Source organism: Equus asinus, chromosome 2 (assembly GCF_041296235.1).
Source record: "Equus asinus isolate D_3611 breed Donkey chromosome 2, EquAss-T2T_v2, whole genome shotgun sequence".
NCBI classification, from domain to species: Eukaryota; Metazoa; Chordata; class Mammalia; order Perissodactyla; family Equidae; genus Equus; species Equus asinus.
Window position 1 is genome coordinate 76,745,300 of NC_091791.1, and position 26,413 is coordinate 76,771,712.

Here is a 26,413-nt window from a genome sequence, read left to right on the forward strand (position 1 = left end):
AGCCCCCAAACCTGAAATGAGGAATCTTTCAAAACACGGAAGGATCGACTCACTGTAAGTGAATTTCTCGATTTGTTATATTTGCTGCAGTAGTCTAAGCTAAGTCCTCCTAATACTCTTTAAAGAGTTTCATAATGAGTGGTTCTCCTGGGGAAAGGGCAGTTTATCTGAGAATCCTCAGCATCTAATAGTGGTGAGTGCACGACTGGCACTCACTGCCCGGGGAAGGAGAAGCACGGGAGGAGGAAAGGAGGGCAGGCAAATAGGTTAGGAAGCAAGAGACACAAAGTGGAAGACCTTCATTCATCCAACTCCAATCTCTCTGTTTATCTCCAGAGCCAAAGTACACACCAACGTCCAACAGTATCTGCATTATGGTAGAATGCCACTTGAAGCAAATGTGTCCATCGGAGTGAATGACAGTCACCACCAGCAATCCCATCCTTCCAGTCAGTCTTGGAAGCCTTCTTAGAGCCGAGAAGTACCTAAAAACCATGACTTAGCAAAGACTTAGAAATTGTCCTTCCATAGCATTTAACAACCCAAATAGCTTGTGCCATTTATTTGCTTTCTTAATACAGGGACTCTTTAGTTCCCAACAGCTAACTGCTAGGAATAGATTGTGATGTAGAGCTCTACCATTAATCCTATAAGAAATTAGCTAAACTTCCGAGTGAGAAGACTCATGTGTCTGTTTCCTCAGCTCCCTAAATATATCTTCAACTATCACACACTATAACTATGAAATATGACTTCCTAACAGTCAAGCGCATGACGGGAAAAGAGACGCTTCCACTCCCTAGCTTCTATTTCAATTTGTTGGAGGGTTGCAGCGTGGGGAGAGAAAATTGGAGCCTGCTCCATGTGATTTGTGGGAATTGCGCCACCTTCTCAAATTTCTTTACAAGTTGCAAAGATACTGGATCTAAGAAAGCAAAATATACACACAGTTCATGAAGGTATAGTTTGACTATAATCACTGAAACAAAAGATGAGGGGAATAGCAATTTTCATGAAAGGTAGACATAAACACAGCCCTATCAAAGCTCGTGACTTTCATTAACCTTAAATATGTGTAGTGTAGACTCCCATGAGATGCCACACCATAGCATTTCTAATAACTAGTTGTAGCATTTCTAACTAGTTGTGCAATTATCATGAAACAAGAGGACTGTTAGATGTGACCTCTGACCAGAATACCACGTCGCCTGCATCTTGTGGGAATCAGTCGATGAAACTAACCATTAAGAAGCAATCTAATTAGAATGCCCTTGAATGCACTATTTTAAAGACTCTTTCATTTTACCTTAATCTCCCAGTGGCCATTACTGTTAGGAAAAAAACGAACAGGCTAATTTTCATTTCCATGAGTAGAAACACAGTTTTAAACTACATTTTACTTCAGCATATCAAATTATTTTACTACCCTGACAACCTTCCCCAACCTTCAGACTTTCAAAAGGAGCAAGTGCTGTTGCCTCTACTTCACAGAGGGAGAAACTGAGTCAGAGAGAAACTGGGGCTTAGATAATTTTAGAGAATCAAGGTTAAACTTCAGAATTCCCAAGCACTCAGGCTCAAGAGTCCTATAACCTCAGGAATTCTGAGTTCTAAAGGTATGAGGTCTACTTCACAAAAATGTAAAGGACACTGGCCCAACCTAGAGAACTGGGACTCCACTAGTCAAATATATGCTCTGTGTGCATGTGCACAAAATCAGGAGTTTAGAAAAAAACTCATCTCAGAAACTATAAGCTCCCTTGCTGGTGTAGCACCCATGAGAAGCATAAATAAAGTGTTTGTGAGTTGATTTTAAAGAATTCTTCAATCTCTTGTTAATTTAGAGTTAAGTGTTCTGAAATGCAGTGCAAACTCATCCATAGTCTAGGTGATAACACACCTGTTTGCACTAATGCCAGACTTCTAAGGGCTCAGCCTACATAGTTCTGGAAAATTTGTCCTTGCCAGCACCTCTTCCTAAACAGAAGCTGAACCAGAAAAGCCTCCTCTTCCTTTATCAGTGATTCCTGGTCACTCTGACACCAGAACTAGCAGGTAATGAACATGAACAGGACTGGTCATTTTTACAGAATTTCAGGATTTGTGTTTTTTTAAATAAATCCAAAATACGAAAATTATTTTCAAATAATTGGACTTGTTTTTGTTCACGCCATCAAGTTTCTACGCTGAAGACACTTCCTTGATGATACTAGGATGACAAGTAGGTCAACTCACTGGCTTTAATCAACCACAACAGCTTTCGAAAGACTTAAGGAATTTTAAACAATTTAATACCCTTATCTCTTATCTATTTTATCTTAAAAACAAAACAAAAACAAAAAAACTAGTAACCAATTTTAAAAACACGAAGAAACTTCCCTATTAGGCATTGATTGTAATTTAATAAAACCCAGCACATGGGAAGAACTCTGGGACGTGTGACAGGCCTCCGTGAGGTCTGCAATTCACACACAGCAGCCCACACATGCTGCAGAGTGGGTGTCGGCCGCTGATCTGACTGTTCCATCAGCGCTCCACCACGGGCTTAATAAAAGGAGCATTTAATTCCCTTTTCCCCATGTATTTATCAATGGCTAATCACAGATGTAACAAATGTGTAGAATCATGTCACCTTAAAATGCGGAAGGACCTTTAAAGTTCCAAGTCCAAATTCCCACCTGGAACAGGAGCCTTCCCACTGCCCCTGACGCTGAGGCCCCCTGCGGTGGAGCATCCCTGGAGGCCTGCTCCAAGGCTGACACCTTCCATGGGCAGCGACAGGAGGGAAAAGGAACTAACTGGTATTGAGCTCCTTCTTGAAGAGCGTGTGCCCAGCATGCAGCCTGGTTATACGGCACAGTGACTCTGCAGGCAAATCTGATTCTCCCCATTTCGCGGAAATTCATGGAGGTCCAGGGAGGGAGCTGCCCTGTCTCATAAAGCTTTTAAGTGAAAGGGCTAAAGTGGAATCCATGTTTCACAGACACCAGATCCTGTGCTCTTTCTACCATATTGCTTCTCAAATGGAAACGTGCAAAATTAAAATATGCCTTCCATCAGTGTCCACCATTGGCTCCAATTTGCCTTCGTGAGTCTAATCCACATTATATATAATCTATATATATCTAATCCATATTATATGTAGAATATACTCTTAATGGGTCCCTTTTTCTTTATCTCCAACGCCTCTCAGGTCAAACACAATGGCAATGATCCCTGGCTCTGAAATTGCTCTGTGGTCTTCCATATCCAGCCTTTCCCTCTGCCCTCCAATAAGTCACTCACCCAGCACTCAGAGTGATTCACAAACACATAAATAAAATCCTATCACTCTCTGTTTAACACTTCCTAGTGGCTTCCCATGCCCTCTGAAAATAATCTGAATCCCCTAGTGTGACACAGTGCCCTCTACTGAAGCACATACATGAATCCTGCCCACTAACAACTCATATTCAAAGATTCAGATGTGAAGGAGACCTCACACGTGATGCTCCTCCCTCTTTATAGTCCTCATGTACCAACCTAATTCCTGCCTTGGGACTTTCGCCCTGGTTGTTTTCCCCACCTCATGTCTCCTAGTGGCTGACTCTTCGTGCCATTTAGTTCTCATCTGAAAATTTCTCACGGAGGCCTTATTGTAGAAGATGAGACTACAGACTCAAATAAAAGCACCCACTCCTGAGAGCTGAGAACCAAAAGCTAGAACTTGTCTCCAGGAATGTATTCTTCAGAGGGAGGGTCAGAGTGAGGCAAAGAGCGCTAAGCTCACTATTAGCAGGCACCACTAGTTCTTCAAATGGTTTCTATAAGCCTCTCACAGGCATCCACCACCCACTTTTGTCTTTCATGTCAGACGATGAGCTAATTACATAGCTGAGGCAGTGCCATAGCAAGTCAAGATGGTTTGGTATCCCTCCGATTTGGAATCTATATAATTTGTCAATCCAGAAAATTCAATCCACAATGGGATTGGTGAATTTGATTTTACAGTCTCAACAACCCGGTGCTGTAAACACCCCTCATACTCTTTGAATTCCACTATCTAGGAATTGGAAAGGGCCACAAGGCCTCAGAACCCAACTTATATGAGGGAACTCATAGGTGAGTTCCAACGGAAAAGACACAACCATGCTGGGAGCCCGGGCTCCTGGGTCCTGGCCACACTCTGCCTCTGATGTCCATGCAATTCTCTTCCAGTCCTGGACACCTCTGCATCTGTGACCACGCATATTTATACTAGATTACTATCAAGGTTAGTTTCAGCTCTGGGATTTCACAATCAGGATTTACGGCGATAATCAGCTCCATCTCCTTGACGGGCTCTTCTTTGACAACCCTGTCTAAATTAGTTCCCCACCTTATCCTCTGTCGTTGCTCCGTATTTGTTTCCATCTGGCACGTATCCCCTACATTGACACATTTGCTTCATGTTTACATTCTCCGCCTGCCATGTTACCCTCTCAGCTCCAAGATGAGAGAGATCCCAGTGTTCTTCACTGCTATATCCTCAGGGCCTAGCACAGTGTGCCTGGCACAAAGTAGGTATATACTCGATATCTGTGAATTATCTAATTATAATATCTACCTCTGATGGAATATTTGTGGCACAGGGCAGCTAATTCCTTACAAGGCAGAGAGTACTCCATGTGACCACTACAATCACTGGAATTTCCAGATTGAGCCCAAATCTGCTTCACTGCAGTTTCCAGCTCTTGGTCTCAGTCCTAACCCTCTTCTATTCTTGTTAGCAGTTGTCCAAATAGAAGAAACATAAAGTTTCTTTGGAAATCTGGGGGGGTTTTTTGAGGAAGATTAGCCCTGAGCTAACATCTGCTGCCAATCCTCCTGTTTTTGCTGAGGAACACTAGCCCTGAGCACACATCCATGCCCATCTTCCTCTATTTTATATGTGGGACACCTGCCACAGCATGGCTTGACAAGTGGTGTGTAGGTTGGCACCCAGGATCGGAACTGGTGAACCCCGGGATGCCGAAGCGGAATGTGTGAACTTAACCGCTGCACCACCAGGCCAGCCCCTTTGGGATCCTGTTTTAAAATGCTTCCCATTGGTAGCCTGGAAAATGAGAGAAATGGTAACACTGGCTGTGGCTGCTAACCCATTACACTCCCCTGGGGAGAGGGCGGAATTGAAATGGAGAGGGAGCTCTGTCTCCCAAGGCTCTAAGTGTACAAACAGCAGAGCCAGAAAGGAAGGAGGCCACCCTCGCTGCCATTCCTACACTCCGACGTCCATCTGGGGAAAATAAGCTTTAAGATAAGGTTCCAGTGGACGGCTGGCATCACCTGGATTTCCCAGAGCTTCCCTTGCCACTGCATCAGACACCACTGGGGAGCCTGAAGACCAAAAACATGTCAGAAAGAAGGACTGTCCAGCACAAGTGCATGTTTTTTGTGTGTTGGTGTGTTTGGTTTACTTATTTAAGATAAGGTGAAGTCACATTCCACTCTCCTATCCTCCTGGCCTGTCATTTATGGAAATCATAATGTCCCCACCAGACCTGTGTATGAAAAGATGGGGTCGTAGAAGCAGGATGTTGCCTATGAGCAAGGCCTTGCTGCTTGACAAATGTAGGACCCAGTGCCCCCTTGGCACAGCCCTCCAAGGCAGTGAGTGACCATGGGGTGTTCTCCTCCCTCTCCTGGGTCAACCTTGAACCTCTCCTCTCGGCTCTGAGGCCGGTAAAGGAAGGGAGTGCACTTCAGTGGGAATGCTGAGGGTGTGGCCCTTGGGGAAGTCAGGGAGGTCAGCCGAGTGCACAGAGTAGCAAGTCTCCAGTAGGGCCATCAGGCAATTGGCAGGCTCCAGGCTGCACTGGCCGAGCCCTCATCCTCTGTGATCACGAAGCACGTTTGCCTCACATGGCAAGCACTGCTGCCTTTGTTCTCTTAGGTCTCCGTGGGGGCTGAGCCTTTGGGAATGAAAATGCACAATAACAGGTTGCAAAGTCCAAAAGACTGTTTCTGTCAATAGCAGCTCTCTGTGAGTGATGGTCCCCAACTGCACCTTCATAAGATCTTTTAGACACAGGCATAGATAGTCACCCTCTAGTAAAAGGGCCATGAAAAGAAAGTGGGTCAAGCTAAAACTGTCATCACCGTCCAACACCCTCTCTTTGAAGTTGGTTTACATTCTCAATCCTTTGATGGGTCTCTGTGGAAGTCTGTCCATTTGTATAAGTCACCCTCCTCCTGTCACGTGCTGTGGGGCAGGCAAGAATGGCATATGAGAAAGCAAAATCCAACTTTTAACAAATACCTTTTTTCTATGACAATGGAGTCTTCCTCAGAATGCCTATGGGTAGATCATGCTTATAATTCCTAGCATCTGGTTCTCAATCTAGAAATGTAAGGTTGGCAATCTATCAGGTAGCCTTTCCAAGTATTACCTGTAAGCAAAGATGGGGTAGTCTAAAACCAAGATAAAGGTGACAGCAGCCGTGTGGGTCAAGAGTTCTCACCGGCCATAATGGCACATTAGAAACCTGGAGAGCTTCAGCAGTACCACGGCCCGGGCCCCACCCCAGACCAAGAAAGCAGAATATCGCCAGGAGGGGAGTCAGACATCTTTAATTTTTTGAACTCCTTAGCTGATTTTAGTAGGCAGCCAGGATTGAAAATCCTGGTTCAGGCCTTTAACACATTTTGCCTGAAGTCTGTTGCTCTTCTCACTAGCCTGGTTGCAATTCCATCCACACACAGTGTTCCTGACCCCTAGACATGTCACAGGACTCCATTTTGTTCAGTCAGTGGTTCTCCGGCTTTGACATGTGTCTGAATCACCTGGGAGGATCGTAGAGACCACAGAGCCCCAGGCTGCTCAGAGAAGGCGGGGACATGGGCCTCAGGGGTCTCACAAAGCTCCCCAGGTGATTCTGATGCCCACCACAGTTCAATGAGCACTGGCCTAGTCCTTCCCAAGCGTAAGAGATGGCTCATAAGCAAATACAACTATTCCCATTCAGTCAGTGATAGTCAGGACAGTGCTTGTTGCTTATATAATAGTAATACTAGTTATGAGTCAGTTGTCACTCCTGTGGAGTCTCCTTAACCTCCTCCTCCCTCACACACAGAATCCATTCTGGAGAAACATCCCTGAGCAGAGACCACTGTCCTTAATCACTGTGAGCCTGGAACAGTCATCTATCCTCTCTACCTACCAACCCAGAAACACTGTCATGTGGGACCCTGCCTGATCTGGGGCCAGAGGCCTGTGCCCCATATGCTCATGAAATGCTGTGTGTCTAGTCCCTCTGTACAGAAACAAAACAGGGTAAGCCCGTGAGGTCAAACAGGAAGGCCGCGACAAAAGTCATTTTCCCGACCCTACGTGTTAGCACTTCCCTACCAAGGCCACCACCTAGTCTCTGCCCTCTGAGGATATGGGCTCATGGTTGGAGCTTCCTGCCAGGAGACCAAGCTTCTGTCCACAGCTTGCCAAGGGCCCTGAGTCTGGTAAGGACCAAGGAGAGATGCAAGGATGGATAGTTACCTGGAGAAAGGAAGAGGGACTGGAGTCTTTGGCCAGCCTGCTTCAAGGCATCTTTCTCAGCTGCTGTTCCCCCGAGTGAATGGACCGGGAACAGGAAGGATGTGCTGTGGAACCATCGCCTGCTCAGTCTGTCTCAAATCCAGCAGGCGGCCCCTCCCAGCACCTGAGATGTGGTGATGCCTCACTCCAACCTGAATCAGGACGGAGGCCAGGGAGGGGACAGGAGTGGGCCAGCCCACTCTATCCGCACCCTTAAGGAGCTGGCCCTGTTTCAGTGCCCAGCCCACACTCGGTCAAGGGCCACCCTCTGCCCTGTCCATTCTTTGCCACCACCTGAGTCTACCTTTCTTTCCCTCTGCTGATTCCCACCTCCACCTCCCTCCCGTACAGCTTCATTTTGCCTAGATGATGTCCCTGTCTTTCATCTTCAGGGCTTAAGCCACCTTGTAAACAATACTTGCTTCTCTGTTTGGCCACACACATTTATGAACTTCCCTAGAAAATTTCTCTCCTGGCAACACCAAGCCACCAAAAGGTGGTTGGCAGGGCCCTCCTCACCTTCCCAGGGTTCTCTGCAGCCAGGAGCCCAGCACCCTCTGGGCCTGCGGGAGGGGGATTTGTGGGATGGAGAGGGAGGGAGGGCCACTCTCTGGCTGCCTTGAGGACTCTTTTCTAGGGGAGTACTGAGTCAGCACCTACAGGGGTGGAGTTTGAAATAAGAAGCAAGCCAAGACCGAGTTTTTGCAAATGGAGCTCAGATCCCAAAAACTTAGCACGTAAAATAGCAGTTTTCAAACTTTTCGTGCCTAAGAATCACCTGGAAGAGATGACAATGTAGATTTCAAGGCCCTTACCCCAGAGACTCTGCCTCTGCATAGGGAGCCGAGGAAGATGCATCTAGCAAGTCCAACGGGGCCCATGAGCACAGGTGTTCTGAGAAAATATTCTGAGACAATTATAAGCAAAAGCAGAATCCAGGGATGGCCTGAGGCCAGAGCACAGTACAGAAATCTGAGAGAAGCTGAGGTCTGAGCTGGCGGAAAGGGAGGGCGAAGCAAGAAGTGTGTGCGTTTAGCTCCTGGAGCATAATTTCCTTTTATTCTGGAAGTTTCTTAGTCTAACCTGGCATAGCACTTGAAATATGAGCAGGTCGTAGAGAATCTTGGGGACTGTGAAATATTCCTCCTTTAGAAATAGACTCCTAACATACAGCGTTGAGAGTCCACATGAGAGCACAGGACTGGATTTATTGCCGGTAAAATAAGAAGGATGTAACATGATAGCTCTTCAAATCTCCTTATATATTTTCATGGGCCAGGCAGTAATTGCCTCCAGAGGTGAGGCCTTGACGGGTCAGGGGAGGAATTCCCGCTGGGAGAGGAGGCTCTGAGGCCAGACATAGCTGCAGCAGGGCACAGAACAAAATGGAAGAAGACATAGGTGGACCCACCCAAGGCCAAGGGATAGGAAAAGAAGGAAGCCACAGGGACAGACAGAAGGCACCGGCGGGGTAGAAAGGAGCCAGGAACTTGCTCACTACAAACTCAGGAACCCTGCTCCCATCGCAGACAGCGCTGAACTCACTCTAGAGGCTAACTGTGTTCACACAGGGCTTCCTCTGGGTGACATGGGCACAATGAGGGGCCTCCGGATGAGTCACTGCCACCCTGACTGGCCTTTTCCCTTCATGGGCTTTGTGCATACAGAAAATTGTAGCCAAATTAGGACACTGTGAGGACCTAAACGCACCAGGCCCTGCTGTCCTAGGACCCAAAGCCTCCAGATTTTCTAGCTAATTTATGATGATTCTTGAGTCATGGAACCTCATTTTCTTCATCCATGCAGGGTGTTTATCAAAGCCACAGCAGCTTGTGCAGGAAACCACTGAACGGTGTCGGTATGATTCCACAGCTGTGTTGAAAAAAGAAAATGTTATTCTCTCAAGTAGCGGTTGAGAAGGAGGCATGATTCGCACCACACTGGAAGACCTCCAGTCATCTAGTCATCATGCAAGTAGGTGCAAAGCGGCAGCTATAAGAGGTGCAGCAGTGACTCAGTGCACCGTGAGGCTAAAGGCCTGGCTCCTCCAAGCTTCAGGCAAAGCAGCTGTAAAGAACCACCCTCGGGAGGCGGCCCAGTGGCGCAGCAGTTAAGTTCGCGTGCTCCACTTCGGCGGCCCAGGGCTCACCGGTTCGGATCCCAGGCATAGCCCTATACACCACTTATCAAGCCATGCTGTGGCAGGCGTCCCGCATATGAAGTAGAGGAAGATGGTCACAGACATTAGCTCAGGGCCAGTCTTCCTCAGCAGAAAGAGGAGGATTGGCAGCAGATGTTAGCTCAGGGCTAATCTTCCTCAAAAAACAAAACAAACCAGCCTTGGACTGAGATCTGGAGGACAAGCACCTGTGAAGCGGCCAAAGATGGTGTGGAAGCTCAGGGAGGCAAAGAAAGTAACATGCAGAAGCCCAAAAAGCAGAGAGTAGCTGGCCGCAAGCACTGGATTCACGTGAGAGAGCCACCCCAAGAGAGGGGCAGAGACCCAACTGGGGAGAGCTGTGGGTCCTATCAGGGATTCTGCTCTTTGTTCTGAAAGGAAAGAAAACAGAGTGTAGATGCACTGAAGGGTTTAAGCAGGGAAGCGGCATGACGAGCTCTGAGAGAGACCGCGCTGGCCAGAGGCTGTGTAGGAAAAGGACGGCGAGCCGTGGCAGCAGACACAGAAAACATATTTCTGTGAGGCAGGAGAGAAGCTGCAGCTCGGACTGAAGGGCTGGCTGTGGGTCAAGGTGGGGGTGTGAGAATACCTGACGGGCAAATTCAGCAGGGTGCAGGCTCCCTTTGGGGCAGGTGAGAGGACAGTGTCAACCTGGCAATTTCCTAAAATGAGGGACACAGGAACAGGTGGGACTTGGAGCTCAAGTTTTGGATTCTGTTTTTATTATGTCAAGACCAAAGTGCCACCTGGATAGAAGCTTCAAGAAAGCAGTTGGATATGTGTTTCTGGAGCTGAGAAGAAAGTTCTAGAAGAAGATTTCAATGCCCATGTCGGCTGCCCACAGGAGCTCACTGAAGCCATGGTCCTGAATGAAGGCCCAGGACTAAGCCTGGTGGAATGCCACTGTGTACCTGCCTGGGACAATGGGCTGCAAAATGCATGCCCAGAGAGACAGCAAGGAAACCAGGAGATGGTGGTGATCCAGAGGCCAAGAAAAGAGAGCCTGTCAAGGAGTGAATAGTTAACAATGTCAAAAGCTACTGAGGCGCCAGCCCCGTGGCATAGTGGTTAAGTTTGGTGTGCTTCAAGTCCCAGGCACAGACCTACACTGCTTGTCAGCCACACTGTCGTGGCAACCCACATACAAAGTAGAGGAAGACTGGCACAGATGTTAGCTCAGAGCGACTCTTCCTCAAGCAAAAGAGGAGGAAGAGTGGCAGTGGATGTTAGCTCAGGGCCAATCTTCCTCACCAAAAAAAAAAATCTACTGAGACATTTAAAAAAGAAAGATTATTTCACAGGCAGTGATGGGAGGTAATGCTGAAAAGTCAGTAGACAGCAGAATATGGAGACATTTGAATTCATGCAAAAAAACATGGAGTCAATGAGGAAATGGTAAAGCTTTTAAATATGTCAGAAATATAATTGGAACTAGGGTTAGGGAAGATTATGGTTATATTTAGGTAGCTTGAAATGGGGACAAAACAGAGCTAGAATTCCCAAAAGCTGAGTAATACTACAGTCTTGCAAGAAATACAGAGACCCAGAACACGGCAGCAGCAGCTGTGGGGAGTGGACAGCTGGTGATCAAGCCATGGCCATTGTGTTCATGGTAACTGAATGACGAGATGACTACACAGAATTGGAAAAGAAAGACTTGGCTGAACTTAGTGGTCACCCAGGCTGCTGTGTCATGGAGGCAAAGATAACTGAGAGATTGACAGGAAAGAGATCAGGGACCGCACAGCCAGGAATCCTGTGTTCAACACTGTAGTTCATGCTGTCATTTTAGATCCCGATAGAATGTCACATGGAGATGTTCACCAGGCACTGTGACTTAAAGAACTGGCACTCAGGAGGAGTCAGGGCAGACAGAGATGGGGTCGCCAGCAGGGACTGAAGAAGGCGGAGCCTGGGAGGAGAGGACGATGAGGGGAGCTGTCAGGAGAGGGTGACAGACGAGGCCCCAGAGCATCTCTGCACAGAAGGACAAGAGCCTGGCCAGCACTGTGGGGTGCGAGGGCCGCAGTGCAGAGCGATGCGCCTGAGGTCCGCGGATGTGGAGAACACAGTTTCCACACAGTGGTGGGAGTAGGAGACAGGCGGAAAGAGCTGGAGACAGAAGAGGGGGGTCAGAAGGGGAAGCAGTCGGTACAGCACCCTCTGAAGGAGAGTGGTGCTGAGAGGGCGCGGGAAGACAGCCTGAGGGCCCAGCGGAGTCTGAAGAATGGAATTTTGCAGTGGTCTTGTTTCGTCCTGTAGCTGTATTTAATAAAGAAGATTTAGGCATAAAGAAGTAGAAAAAGCCAATGGTTACGTGAAAAAAGAAAAAGATCAATCACAGCAGTTAGCCAACACACTAATTAAGACAATGAAACATTTTCCGTCTCTCAAAGTATGAATATAACCAGTTTCTCCTGACACACCATTTGGGATTAAAAATAAGGTCAAATGTCACAGGACAGTAGTTTTTCTTTGCTCTGTCACCATTGTGGCAGTAGACCTCCTGGTCCTCATTCCAGGCACAACTGGATGCATTCTCTGGGCCCCTGGGGTTGTCCCAGTCTTCTCGCTTCCCCTGTGGGGGTAGCTGTGTCCTCCGCCTGGGCTGCATTTGCATTTGTACAGTGTCTGCTGCAGGGACCTCTGACCTCTGATGGCCCCTGAGGCTCCAAGAAGCTATGCCAGGACCTGCTTTCTAAGCCAGGAGGAGGACAAGCTGAGCAGCCTCTCAAGGATGTATTGGAGATTGTCTTGAATGTCACAGAGAGAAAAGAGACCAGAGGTGCCATATTCAAGGTACTAACCTTGACCACTAACACACAGCTGGTAAGTGGCAGAACCAGCAATTGACCCAGGCTGTGAGAATCCGAAGCCAGGCCCCATCCACCATGCCCTCCTCCCTCCCTCAGTCAGTCAGCGCCCCCTCCCACCCCCAGGCCGGGAGGTGGTAGGAAGAAGTCAGCTGAGGGCACCCAGCACCCATGGCACAGAGATGTCCCACTTCATTCCATCAGGCATCAACACATGCTGAGTGTCACCTCTTGTGTCAGCAGCGGGCTCTCTCCTCAGTTGGCCAGAGCACGCCATAAGCAGCTAGCCATCAGAGCAAGAATGGACAGGCAAGATGGATGCAGGTGAGAGACTGCCCAGGATTGAGAGCTTGCCACCAGCTAGCCCATACAGGGGAACCCTCTTCCACCTTCCCGGCCCCACTCTCCTCCTTCGTACCCTTGGGGCAGGGGGCACGAGAAGGAATGAGCTTTTTAATCCTCTCTGGCACTACAGGCCCTGAATCCAAGTTGTTGGGTGACAGTAAGTTCCAGGTAGCATCATTTATGCCATTACAAGTCCTTAGAGTCACAGTTGCCCAAGAGTAAAATGTTAAAATAAATACTAGCCCATCAATCCACATTGCATGAAAAACCTAGAGAGAGAAAGCAGAATAATACCTGCCTGGCTCAGATTGAGCCGGAATTTCAAATGGAGAGGCGAGGGAACAACTCTGGTGTCCTCTCCTTACTATCTACCGGCCCCAAGTCTCAGGGCCACACCTGTGAAGGGACTAAGTGATAACAGCCACCTGCATGGGCAGTGACAAGGACCTCCCAGGTAACGCAGGTGAAAGTGCTCTGTCACGGCTTCGGCAAGTAGGCCTCACCTGTGCGGAAGGCACGTCACTATCAAAGCCGTTCTGCATGACACTGAATAGGCCGGCAGCTAGGAGCTCCCTTCTCCCCAGGACTGGCTCATTGCCAGGCCTCCAGTTTTTTTAAGCAAAAACAATGACAATTTTCTGTCTGTTGTCATTTCCTAAGAACACTTATGAGACAAAGTCTGTGCGGTAGTAAACAGCCTGAGAAGCCAAATGTCTCTGGCTCCAGCAAGCATGTTAGGCATGATTCATCTGGCGAAAATTCTCACTCTAAAGAGGGAAAACCAGGTTAAACAAGGGCCTGCACAAAGTCGCCTTCCTGCTACAAACAAAAGCCTGGGCCAGCCCAGCCCATCAGGCCAGGCTTAGGAGAGCTCGTTAACCAAGCCCACCTGTGGCTTGCATGCTTCTCTCCCTCATCAGGCTCTTGGGGATGATAAGATGATGGTGATGGTGACGATGGTGACAGTGATGATGGAGATAATGGTTGTGATGATGACATAGTGTTCTTCCAGAAATGCCCAAAAATTCCCAGTGCAGAGTCTTCTCTGAGAAGCAATATTGTCCTGGCAAAGTGGTGGGGTCAGGAGGCCTGTCAGTCCCTATAAGGCTGGAGGAAGAGAGGAAGGCAACTCTAAGGGCTTAAACGAAGCACAGTGAGCCCAAGAGGGAGCTGAAGCTGAAATCATGGGCTGAAGAAGAGCCAAGCGGGGGAGGGATCCACAACCACTTAGATGACACAGAGCAGATAGCCGAGGGTGCACCACTGGGTGGCACCATGATCAGGGCACCCAGGGCAGCTACGTTAGGGTGAAGTGGATCTTATGAGCACAGCAGTTCCACTCGGGGCCAGGATCAGTGCAGAGCAGTAGGTTACTGGGGGAGTGGGATCCGAAGAAGCTGTCACTGTCCTGCCTGATCTGGTAAGCCAGGCCTACCTGCCCTGATCATCCCACTGAAAACCACAATCCCAGGGCACTCTAAACCCCCAGGGTCCAGTTTACACTTTTTTTACCATGGTTCGTATTGCTTTCTGACTTGCTCTATAGTTTATGGATTATGTCAGTTGTTTGTTGACTGCCCCCCAGACACCCAATTACAATATGCATCAGCCCCGGGAGGACAGTAATCTACCCTAAGCACCTACCACAGTACCTGGCACATAGTAGGTTTTCAGCTATAGAGTTACCTGCCTTCCTTGGACCTGAACTGGGCCAGCTGATGGTCCACACCATCATCTGTTGGGTAATAGCTCCACTGCAGCTTTTCCTGCATAGACACAGACTCAGCCCTTGTGTCCAGACAGGGTGCTCCCTTCGCCCTTGATTGGAACCAGATGGAGTCTCGCCTGTAACATGACTGAGCATTGATTTCAGTAAAGTAAGTGAATTACCAAAATGTAGTCATTACAATCCATCTTCATCTCGGTGACGCATTTGGTGAGCTGTTATAAACCAGGACTTGAAAAGTAAATGCGAATTTATAGACCTCTCAGCTCTGCCCACAGGACCCAAATCTGGCAGAATTGTCATCTCTATCGAGCTGTTACAAGTGAATGATGAGCTCTTCTGCCCACAGGTTTTCTCTGAATATACAAGGAACACAGTTACAGGAGCTGCCTGATAATTCATCCTAGGACCTCAGATTTGGAAAGACCTTTAAAGTCACCTAAACAAATTCTATCCGCTTAAACCAATGGCAGTAAATCATAGCTACTACTCTTCCGCACCATGCCAAGGCCTTGCACAAAGAGCCCACCTCACTCCAACAATGGTCTCACACACAAAACAGATTATCTGCTTCTCAAATCTGATTAAGCCTTAGAAAGTCTGAGAGGTTGAGCAACTTAGCCCAGGCGGGACAAGTAACTGACAGAACCCATAGTTAAACCCAAGTGTTTCTGACTTCAACCTATTGCTCCTAACCAATATACCCATCACTGGCTCAGAATCTTGGAGCAAATTACCATGGAAATGTAGATAATTGGTGATTCCTAGACCCACAACACTTGAACTCATCGATCAATCTTAATACCATTCAAAGTGACACAGACAGACATTATTGCTTCCCAATATGATGCAATAGGAAGTGCATAGCATTCATATAAAGTATTCTTGCCCAAGAAAAAGCCCTGAGTTTAATTGAGCTTTGGATATAAACACCAGTTTGCAGGTAGCATGGAAGATAAAAAACTTGTTCACTGAGAGGGCACTCAGCTAAATCCAGAACATAAGACACTCTAGGGGACAATGACCCATGACCCAATTTCTTCAACAAATAGATACATGAAAAGGGGACAGAGAACTATTACAAATTAAAAGACACCTAAGAGACGCGTCGCTTAAGTGTAATGTGAAGACCTTGTCTAGATCCTGAATCTGGCAAATCACCTGTAAAAAGATAGTTTGTAAATTTTTATGTCAATAACTATTAAACTATTAATGACTGTTTATTAGGTGTGAAAATAATACAATCATTGTGTTTTTAAAAAACATTTTTGCTAGAGATATATACTTTATTTATGGGTGAAATGGTACAATATCTAGAATTTGCTTCAAAGGAAAAAAGAGTAAGGGGTAGATAAAATAAGAATGACTGAGTATTGATAATTATTGATGCTGGGAGATGAATAAATGAGGTTTCATTATACTATTTGTTCTACTTCTGTGTATGTTTAATATCTTCCATAATAAAGTTAAACTTAGAAAGAAGTGATGATGTCAGGGAATAGAATTATAAAATTAAAAAAGAACGAAAGAAAGAAAGACCCCAAAATTTCAGGAGAGACTACCTGATGAGAGTTTATGGTGTTTTCTTCTTTTAATTTCCTATACTCATTTTTAAAGCTTAAAAGTGTTTGCTGTACTTAGGTAATCTGAATAAAGCAACTTATTCAAAAATAAATGAAAGGAACATCATGCTTGATGTGGAAATAGTCAAAATTTCCCTTTGAAAAGCCTTCCCGTTACAGGAGATAAAGTCACCAACTTAGAAAAACCCAAGAGTTTTCAACACAGGCAGGGGCTCCCCAGGAATGTGCACCACAGAAACCAAAAGGGAAATAATTAAGAGATAAAACCATGTAAAATTTAAGAAAATATGTATGTTGAACATTATTATTAAAACATTTAAATGCATGTGGTAAACTGGGAAAATATTTGTAAAGTACATGTCAGAAAAAGCTTAGCATTATTATTAAATTAAAAATCTCATAAATCTGCAAGAAAAAATAAAATACTCCACTCAAATCGGCAAAAGATATGAGCAGAAAGTTTGAGGTAAGAAAGACAAGTATACAGAGGGTCAATCTGTTAAAGGGCAAAACAAGAGACCAGATCCCCTTGTTATAAAATCAGTGCATGCTTAAAAAGCACACCACAGCTACACATTATTGATAAAATCAGCATATTAGAGAACATCCGAAAGTCCCCGTGTAGACAACAGCTTATGGAAATGGTCTTCCCCTCCACTGCTGGAGGGCCAGGAAATTGGTTCACGCTTCCTATTTATATGTAGTAAAAGCAGCTTTAATGCCCTCTGTCCCAGAAATTCCTCTTGAAGGTATTTATTCAACAAAAGTAAAAATCAGGAAGAGGTTTTCTTGTCGACAGTGTTAGGTGCAGAGAGTTTTCTCAAGCACTGTATGAACATTATTAGTGCATGACTCAGAACTTTGAGCCGTGGCCAGGGGCACCTCTTATGGCTTGGCTTTCTTTTTATCCCAAGGACTAAAAGTTTGCACTTGAGTCCATAGTTACTGAAAAACTAGAAAACATCTAGGAGACAAAGTTTTTATTTTTGAAAATATGTATAAGTCGCCTATTATAAACCTCCTTATTCACTGGATACCACTTTGTGCATAAGACTAAGATAATAATAAAATCAGTTTTCTTCAGTCTCGTCACGTCTTGAGTCTCAGAATCTTAATCTGTTCAGTGAGTGCACTGGGACAGTTTTAGAAAATACACCCACTGGTCAATACTCTCAGTCCATGTCTACTGACTAAGTTATTTAAGCAGGTACCGGCCAGGCTATAGTAAGAGGAATGAGACCTAAATTGCAGGTCTATACACACACTGCTTGATGAAATTGATAACTAGGGAAAAACATATAAAGTGTCTGCAGAAAATCATATAAAATATACTCAAAATTGTGTGGAGTTTTCCAAAAGTGAGGTGCATCTAACAGAACGCCCTGGGGACATGAGAGAGCATCATCAAGACATCAAGACGCTGCTCAGAAGGGCAGGTGCGGATGCTGATGGAGAGGAGGGAGGGGGAGGGGGAGGAGAAGCGAGGGAAGGGACGGCAACGAGAGATGGGAGCCTTGCTTACATTTGCTTCCCTGGATTATCCTTCTGCAGGTTAGTAAACACCTAATACAATGTTGAAGTTTCTTTTTTTAATTTTCAATTCAGAGGCCCATTTAAAAAGTATATGCTCATTATTAGTTAACGCACATGGCTGATTTTGTTAATATATCTGCGGATCTATGTCCAAAAGAGGTAAAAGTTTGCATTTAAGTTCATAACTACTAAAGAACAGGCATATATATGGCATAATATGTTTTTCAAATATGGGAATATGTCATATTTAAAACCCTGTATGTCCACTGAGCACTTTTTCATACAATAAAGCTAAGAAAATAACTATTGGTTAATATTAGAATACGGTAAGATCAGCCTTATATCCAATGAATGGAGCAATCCTGGAACCTATTTTCCAGAGCTAGGTGGACAATAGCTCTGAACCTCTTGGAAGTGTGGTCCTCGTCACAAGAGCACAACACTGTGTGTGCTGCCTGACGTGACTCCTGACTCTCCCCCAGCACATTGGTGTTTTGGATTTTGCTCTCACAGTACAGAAAAGTCTTTATTAAATGTGTTCAAAATAAAATACAAACAGCAAAATTTTATTCTTTTCCTTCAAACTGATGGCCATGTTTCTCAATTTCTGTCAGAGTGGTTTTAACAAAAACTTTCAAAATCATCTGCAAAGAATTGAAATAATGAGCCCCTCAACATTTGTTTTCCAAAATCTCTGCTTTGTTTTTTCTTTGAAATTCAAAATCACAATTACCACACTGCAGATATATAGTGCCTTTCTCCAGAAAGCTCTAGCGGCCGAGCAGAAATGTTTCTCTTCAGGTCCAGGAAATGGTATTTTATGATTGAATTATTTTGAGCAGCACAGCTCTGTGTTTTATACTGCAGACCTGTGATTTTCCAGCAGATGGCTTTGACATTCTTATACTGAGGCAAGTTTTAGTTTCCCAACCTCAGTTCCAATCTTTAAAATGTTTTCTTTGGAAGGAATTACTACACAAAGAGGAAAGAACCATATGCAATACCTTATCATTCAGGGAAAATATTCCATAAAGAAACTGGATTTCATTATGGGCTGTTTCAAGTAACCAGGCTACAGGTTCGTTTGCTGCACACATCGTTAGGATATTGCAAGTGTCTGCTTTTCGTTACCCCGGCCGCATGGCCCAACCCCCTGCATCTGTGTGCATACATGCTGCGATTCATTACAATAACAGGAATTTGCTGCTGTTATGATTGAGATAAATCAGCTTTGTGGTCTGGGCAGCCGTTTTGATAACCATGGCTCCACCTCAAATTTGCCGCCTGGTCTTAAGTCATCTTGCAATACAGTCTGACTAAAGAAGAAAACAGTTAATATATTTTCTTAGAATTATATATATATGTGTATAGTAGTTACTGTGGGCCAGGAATTTAACTAACGCTTTTCCCTGTATTAATTCATTTCATCTTCACAACATCCTTGGGGATTTAGCCTTCTCTAATCTGCCTTAGATAGATCAAGGGATTGCTGTCCTCGAATCAGTAATTTGCCCAATGCGCCCTAGCGGGTTCACAGCTCAGGTTGACCCCAGAACCCTGGCCCTGAACAGATGTTCTGATGCACTGCCCCCAGCCCTGCTGGCTCCAGGGTGAGGGCTGGGATCCCCGACTATGCATTTCTGCAGTGGGTCCTAGAAGTGGGAAGGACCGGGCTTGGTCATCCACACTCTCCCCCACCCAACCACCTGTTGGCACCTTGGACTGGGCCCATCACTGGCCGTGGGATAGACTGGTCTCTCTGCAAAGCTGGGGGAAGCCCAACCAACTCAGAGGTTTCTACCTAGTCATTTCGCTCTAACTAGAGACTATGCCTGTGGCGTCTCTCTCCTTTCTTCTATCCATTTTTTGTATTTGCTTCTACAACAGAGAATTTAAATATTTTCTTTCCTGTAGGACATATTTATACTAAAACCTTATTTTTTTACCTGAAATTCAAATTTAACTGAGTGTTCTCTATTTTTATTTGCTAACTCTGGTCATCCTAACTAGATGCTAACCAATAAAGAGTGTCATTGGACTTCCTAAATAACAGAGAAAAGTCATAAATGTGGAAGGTCTAGACTGCTGCTCTCTCTCTTCTCCCTGGTGCTCTTTTCCTTGAGTCCAGCATCACATCCAGCGCATCACCCCTGCTTATATGACCCCAGACTGTGCTAGACCATTCAGTCTTAGTTCAGATGCCACCTCTTCATGAGGCTTTCCTCAACACCCAGCCCTGTCTTCCCTACCCTGTAATCCTACTTTATGGTTTCCAAGGCCTAACTACAGTTATTTAATTTGTTTGTTTGAGTATGCTCGATCCCAACCCATTAGAAAGCAGGGATGTGGACTGCCTCGGGCATTGGGGCAGCCCCCCATCTAGAACAGTGCACATCGTTGACTTCCAATTAGCAACTGTATGCAGGAATGAGTCAATCCTCCAAAGGGAGCTTGAGTATCCCATCACACAATGAGTCTCTGACACATATTACCTAGTGAGGTGATGGGCCAGTGGCTTTACCAACTTACCCCTTCTAGGTGTGAAATGCCTCAAGCCATGTCAAGAACTCTTGGACAGTATGCTAACACTGCACATTACTCTTCCGTTCAACTCTGGGGCCAATTTGCACCACTCCTTTGTTGCTACAATTGTATAGTAGTTACTGTCGGCCAGGAATTCCTTGTATATCTCTGTTACCTCCCTGGCCAGACTGAGTTCACACAGAGCAGAGACCACTTCCCATTTTCCCTAACCATGCAGAGTGAACATCCAAAAAACTCTAACTCCATAGTGGTGGGATGCGTTATACAGGTGCTCAAGCATTTGAATGTTCCCTAAAGTCTTTGTCTGGGCCAGGCTAACTGGAATCAGGCCATGGGGGATTTAGGGTCCTTAGACAGACACTACACAGACGTATGTATAGACATGGCCAATAAGGATGGAGCAAAATACCTCACAAATCTTGGATGTTGTAAGTGACAGAGCAGGAAGCAGAGGCTAGAGGACTAGTTGCCACCCAAGGCAACACAGAAAGTCCCAGAGTTTGATATGGGACATAATAATTAGAGAAAAGCAGTGTGGTTATTGTGTTTACCCGATCTTTCAAAAGTACCTAAAGAGTGCCTACTTTGTGCCGGCTGCTCTACCAGTCACTAAAAACAGAGGCGAATAAGATGTGACCTTAGCTGTGGGGTGTCTGTGGTTTTCTCCCTCTCTCCACTCAGTTGTGATCTTCTTGAGGACAAGGACATGTATTTATCACTCTGGATGCCTGGAGCCTAAGAGATAGTTGGCCTTAGTAAGGGACATTCTTCCTGCTTTGTGTTCTTCAAAGAGAATGAACCAGAACAAAAGGGAGAAAGACTCAGAGAAAAGGAATTTGTCACAATAATATAAGCAGGACCCTTTCAATAACTTGAATTCTCCAGAGGTGGAATGGGCTTCCCTTTGAGAGGGTGCATTTCCGTTCTCTGGACATGGTCAGGAATAGATTGGGCTGCCACATAACAAGAAACCTGTGCAGGAAATTCAGGCACGTGTGACATGGCTATCAGCTCTCTTTTGTCCTAGGATTTATGAAGTTCACTTGATGATGATATTGCTGTGTTCAGAGAGTCTTTTCAGGGATTAGTAAGAAGACACTACATCATTCTCTTAACATTTATCAATTAACTTGCATAAAGAGGGCAAGAGCGTGGAACCTTGGTCTTTCTGGGTGATCAAAGTCTTTATTTATTGACACTATAGCTGTGAAGAAAATATCATCCAGCAATCTTTCCCCTCCACTGACTCAACTTCTCCTCCTTCTCTGATTTTCCTTTGCCAGCTGGCATCTATGGGACTCCATCACCTTACAAACCATTTCCAAGCAATGGAAAACTCCACAGGAGCAGAAGACGACGCTAGAACTTCTCTCTCTAGGAGAAGGAGGCTCGTCACAGGCCAATCCATGGTCGCATTCCATGCTGGTGACATGCTGATTTGGAAGGACATGTTCTTTTAGGCATAATAAAATTGAATCTCATCTCCACATCTGGAGCTAAGTATAGGAAAATTACCTTAATTAAACACAGCAGAATCCAGATTTATTGCTCACCACGTGGAGTGCCCTTAGTCTCTTAGGACCAAACCTGATATTCCAGAAAAGCCATTTTCCACTGGCACTTGTACACATGTCCACCCTTGGCCTTCAGATGCCTGGAACCAAGGAGAAGAAATATGTTCCTCAATTTTCAATACGGTAAAGAGGTTTATAGTGTAATGAAAAACATAAGGCCAATACAACTAGTTGAAAAGTGAGTACAAAGTCAAATAGCTGTTTAGCCTACATGTCCTTCCAAGTAAGTAGGCGGACTCTTTGTTCCCCCTCCTCCCATTGGAATCTTAGATGATTTTCTTTAACTTGTGCTTTGGTATCCCGTAGGTTGTTTTAGTTCCAGGTAGTAAAAACTATTAGCTGTGGGAAAGAGATTAGAGAAATAAAGTAATAGATCAACAGTACATAAAACTGAAGCCCTGAGAAATGGATTGTTTTCCCTAGCAAATAGGTCTAATCCGGAAAGGAGGAAACACACAGAGTGTCCGGAACAGAGTGAATGGCCCAATTGTACCACAAAGTGATTCAGAAAGGCAGGCAACAAGGCTTGCCCATCTAGCAGCTCTCATGTTGAGCCAGAATTCCCTCTGAGTCATTTGTTTTAAACACTACTAATAATAAAATGCTAGAATTCTCATGCACGTGAAATAAAATGCCCTTTGTAGATAAAGAAATACTTCAAGGATGCAGTAGATCCTTGCTGTACTTGCCTTGACCATGATTTTCCTTGGCTTGCATGCTTTGTTTCAACCTGAGCAGTCTCATTGACTCCCGTCACCACCAGAACCATCTCTCAGGCAAAGACCCAATTCCTGACTTCTCTTCAAGGCTCCAAAGCCCCATTTCCAGGGCCTAACTGATGCTCCAATGTGTCTACTGAACGTCCCCAATGGAGGGTCCCACAGGCACCTCAAATTCACATGCCCCCAACTCAGCTCAGTATCTTTTCCTCTAAGCATGCTCCTCCTCCTCTCTTCTCCACCCTGGTCAACTCTACTCATGATCCCAGACAGAGAACTCAGCCATCACTGTCATGCTGTGCCCTGAATCACCATGGCACCAGAGCTGCAACTCTCCCTGTCAGCACTGACCACCCTCCCAGCAGTGTTCCTGGCTCCCCCATGGAGTGCTTAATTCCAGCTTCTGCTCTCTTCCAGCATACATCATAATGTGCACAGGTGAGCTCCTTTTGCCAGGATCCTGTCCAGGCTCATCTGGGCTGGAGCCCGTCTTGGCCTGCCATCCTCTCCCAGCTGCAGCCCAGCTTTGAGAAAGGGTTCTGACACGCTTTGCTCTCATGCTGAGACCCCTGACAACTCATGGGATCCCTGCTGTCAGTCAACTTGCTTGAGTAGTGCCAGCCCTGCCAGCACTGTCCTTGCCCCTGACATGCATTCCTATATTTGTCCCAAATAGCTGGTGTCTATCCTCCATGGGACACACCGGCACCTAATACACCTCTCCAATCCTGCTGTTGCCCTCTGGAAAGCTTTACATGATTCCTCATTGCCTATTAAATACAATCCAACTATTTCAGCAAGTAAGGCTCTTAAGTACTTGGATCCACCCACTTGGCTTGCTCAACAGCATCCCCCAAAACCCTCTTATGTTCCAGTCACATGAGACTCTTCTTTCTCCAAATCAGCCCTGCGCTTCCCTGCCTCTGTGCCATCTGTCACGAATTCTGACACCTTCGTGACTTCTCAACTGCAGATTCCCTCTGACATGTTTCCACAGAACTGGAGGTATGACTTTCTCAGCTCCCATTCTCATCTACCTGCTCCACAGCTCCCCTGTAAGCAACTGTCCCCCGCACCACCCCCAACCCCCACTATCCCAGGTTAAACACTGGCCTGGAGGAGACGCCACTGTGAGTCCACAGAACTGACTTGATGCCGAGTGAGAAAAAGAAAGAACTCACTTATAAGTTTATTTGAGTAGGAATCCAGAAACATCCCAAGAGATAGATGAATTAAAACCCAGCAAACTCTTAAATCTACATTCCTTAAGCCTTACTGATTTTTAAATTCTGGCTGAAGAATCTCTGCCTTAACCCTCCTGTTGTGGCCAGCCAACTGGAAAGAGAAAAGGTGTAAATCAGTGTCTGTTGCTACATTGTCACCCAATAAAGCCTACGTGCAGATATCTGATCCCATTGGCAAAATAAGCCACATATTTATCTCTTCCTTCCCCAGATCCTATTGAAATAACTGAAAAAAAACATGAAAACAAAAGCAAATGTTTGAACGCTTAAAGCAGGAAAGGTCCCCGTCAGAGGACCAGGAACGCCAGGGAATTTCTGATTCTGGGTCAAGGGAGAAAACCATGAGGAAGGGTCCCAGAAGGACACTGGGCCAAACACAGGAGCATGGCAGTACCCTGGGAATGTTCCCATGCCCTCATGGATACAGGACAAAAGAAAAAGAACCGCCTACTTGGGATCCTATGAACATCGCCTAATGCACTCTATTCCAGGTCAACATCTCCACTACTGCCCCAGTGGGAGGGAGTCCTCAGCCCATCTGCCTGCTCCTAGGCATCGCCCAACTGCCAGGGAAGAGCACAGTCTCAGTAGGGGGCAGATGGAGGGCTTGGCCGAGGAAACTGAACTCTGACTTTCACAACCCAGGCACCAACGTACAACCCAGTGTCCAATCTAGAGTGTGAATGCCAAATGGTCACCCTGAATGTGAGGAAAACCAACAGTCTAAAGGAGACCAGAAAGCTGGACCAGTAGAATAATTTGCCCTTGAGGAAACAGAGGTATTGCAGGAAACACAGAATTTAGAAATGTTGGTCAAAGGTACAAAGTTTCAGTTATGCAGGATGGACGAGTTCCAGGGAGCTGATGTCCAGCGTGGTGGCTATAGTTAGTAACCCTGTATTGAAGACTAGAAATTTGCTGAGAGTAGATCTCAATTGTTCTCATCCAACAAAAAAGGTAACTATTTGAAGTGGTAGGTATGTTAATTAGCTTGATTGTAGTAATCATTTTTCACAATGTATAAATGTATCAAAACATGTTGTACACCTTAGATATACACAATTTTTATGTGTCAGTTATCTATCAGTAAAGCTGTGAGGGGAATGACTTCATTTAGTATCCTCAGAGAAATTCAAAGGTAATCATGTGGATTAACACAAAAACCATTCTGCTTCCTAACGGAGCCGTCTAAGGCCAAGAAATAATTAATGCCCGATATAAAACTGCAGAATGGCCAAGTGATGCTGAAAACTAGAGGATAAAATTTTAAAACATCTAGAAAAGTATCAAGAATGAGACCAATCTATCAGAGATTATCACAGGTGGAAGTGGATTAAAGTCCTATACTACAAATCAAAAATATATACATGGCATATGGGGGCAGGGAGGGTGGGAGAACCCAATATTATTTTGCTTATAAAATCAATAAAAATGATACAAAAATGTTGATACCTAATTGCGTGCATTGTATGGCTAAATACATGTATCATGTAAGTGCTAACAAAAAGAAAACTAAAGCATTAATATTGCTAGGGTAGACCTCAAGGTGAAATATGAAATGAGAGAGAAGGAATTTCATATTAAAAGAAGGTACTGTCACTCTGCCTGAAGGACGGTCCCCCCAGCTGTTCATGGGGCTGGCTTCCCTTGTCCTTTGGCCTCCAATTCAACGTCCTCGCCCCAGGGAGGACTTCCTGACCATCCCATCAACAGTCCATCTCTCCGCACTGTCTTTAACAGGTATTCATTTGTTTCCTTTATAGCACAATCAGAATTCTTTTAAATGAATAGTTACCTGATTATTATTTGTTTCCATAACTATAAATGCATGAATCATGGAGTGTAGGAAACTTATGTGTTTTTTAAAAATTTACCATCGTATTTCTAGTGCTTAGCACATTGCCTGGTACCTAATAAGCATTTAATAAGCATTCTTAAAATGAATACCAATATATAACATCACAAATTTTAGATACAAAAAAGCTTTAAGAATACCTTACTAAAATATATTTTAAACAAAGACAAATTTAACAAAATTGCATGATCAAAACAGAAAAGTCTAATGCAACTTTGAAAAATGATGTCTCAGATAGAAATAAAACTAAGGATATAAGAATTTTTTTAATTCATTCAACACATATTTACTTAATCGCTGTAAGAATCAGGTCCTGTTAGGCACCTGAGGCAGAGGTGAGAATGGAATGACGTCTGCCTCAACGAATTGCACTGAAATGACTCCAGGCCTTGGCGAATAGAGCTAACCAGCAGACTATATACATAAATATATGCACATGACCATGTGTTTATGTCTGTGTTTTACTGTCTCCCAACATATAATATATATCCCATTATATATCTTTGGAACACTGACAAAAATTGATCATGTTCAAGGCCAAAAAGAAAAATCTTAATATATTTTTTAAAATCAAAATCCTTCAGACTACTTTCTCTAACCACAATGTAATAAAACCAGAAATAAATAACAAAAGAAGAGCCAACAACTCTAAGCAACTGGACAGTCAAATAAATCTGGAGCTAAACATGGAAACAAAATTGAAATTGAATTACAATTAGGAGATCCCATACAGAAACCTAAGGCGTTAG

The 26,413-nt window shown here is 45.0% G+C and overlaps 1 long non-coding RNA gene across 1 annotated transcript in view; it reads right to left on the reverse strand.

Annotated features, from left to right (window-relative positions):
• The window catches only part of LOC139046217 (uncharacterized), a 35,492-nt gene extending 27,805 nt beyond the window's left edge, over nt 1-7,687 (reverse strand). The window contains exon 1 of the long non-coding RNA XR_011505976.1: nt 7,511-7,687. This is a non-coding gene — a long non-coding RNA (uncharacterized lncRNA). The remainder of the gene's footprint in view (nt 1-7,510) is intronic.
• Between the last annotated feature and the right edge of the window lie 18,726 nt (nt 7,688-26,413).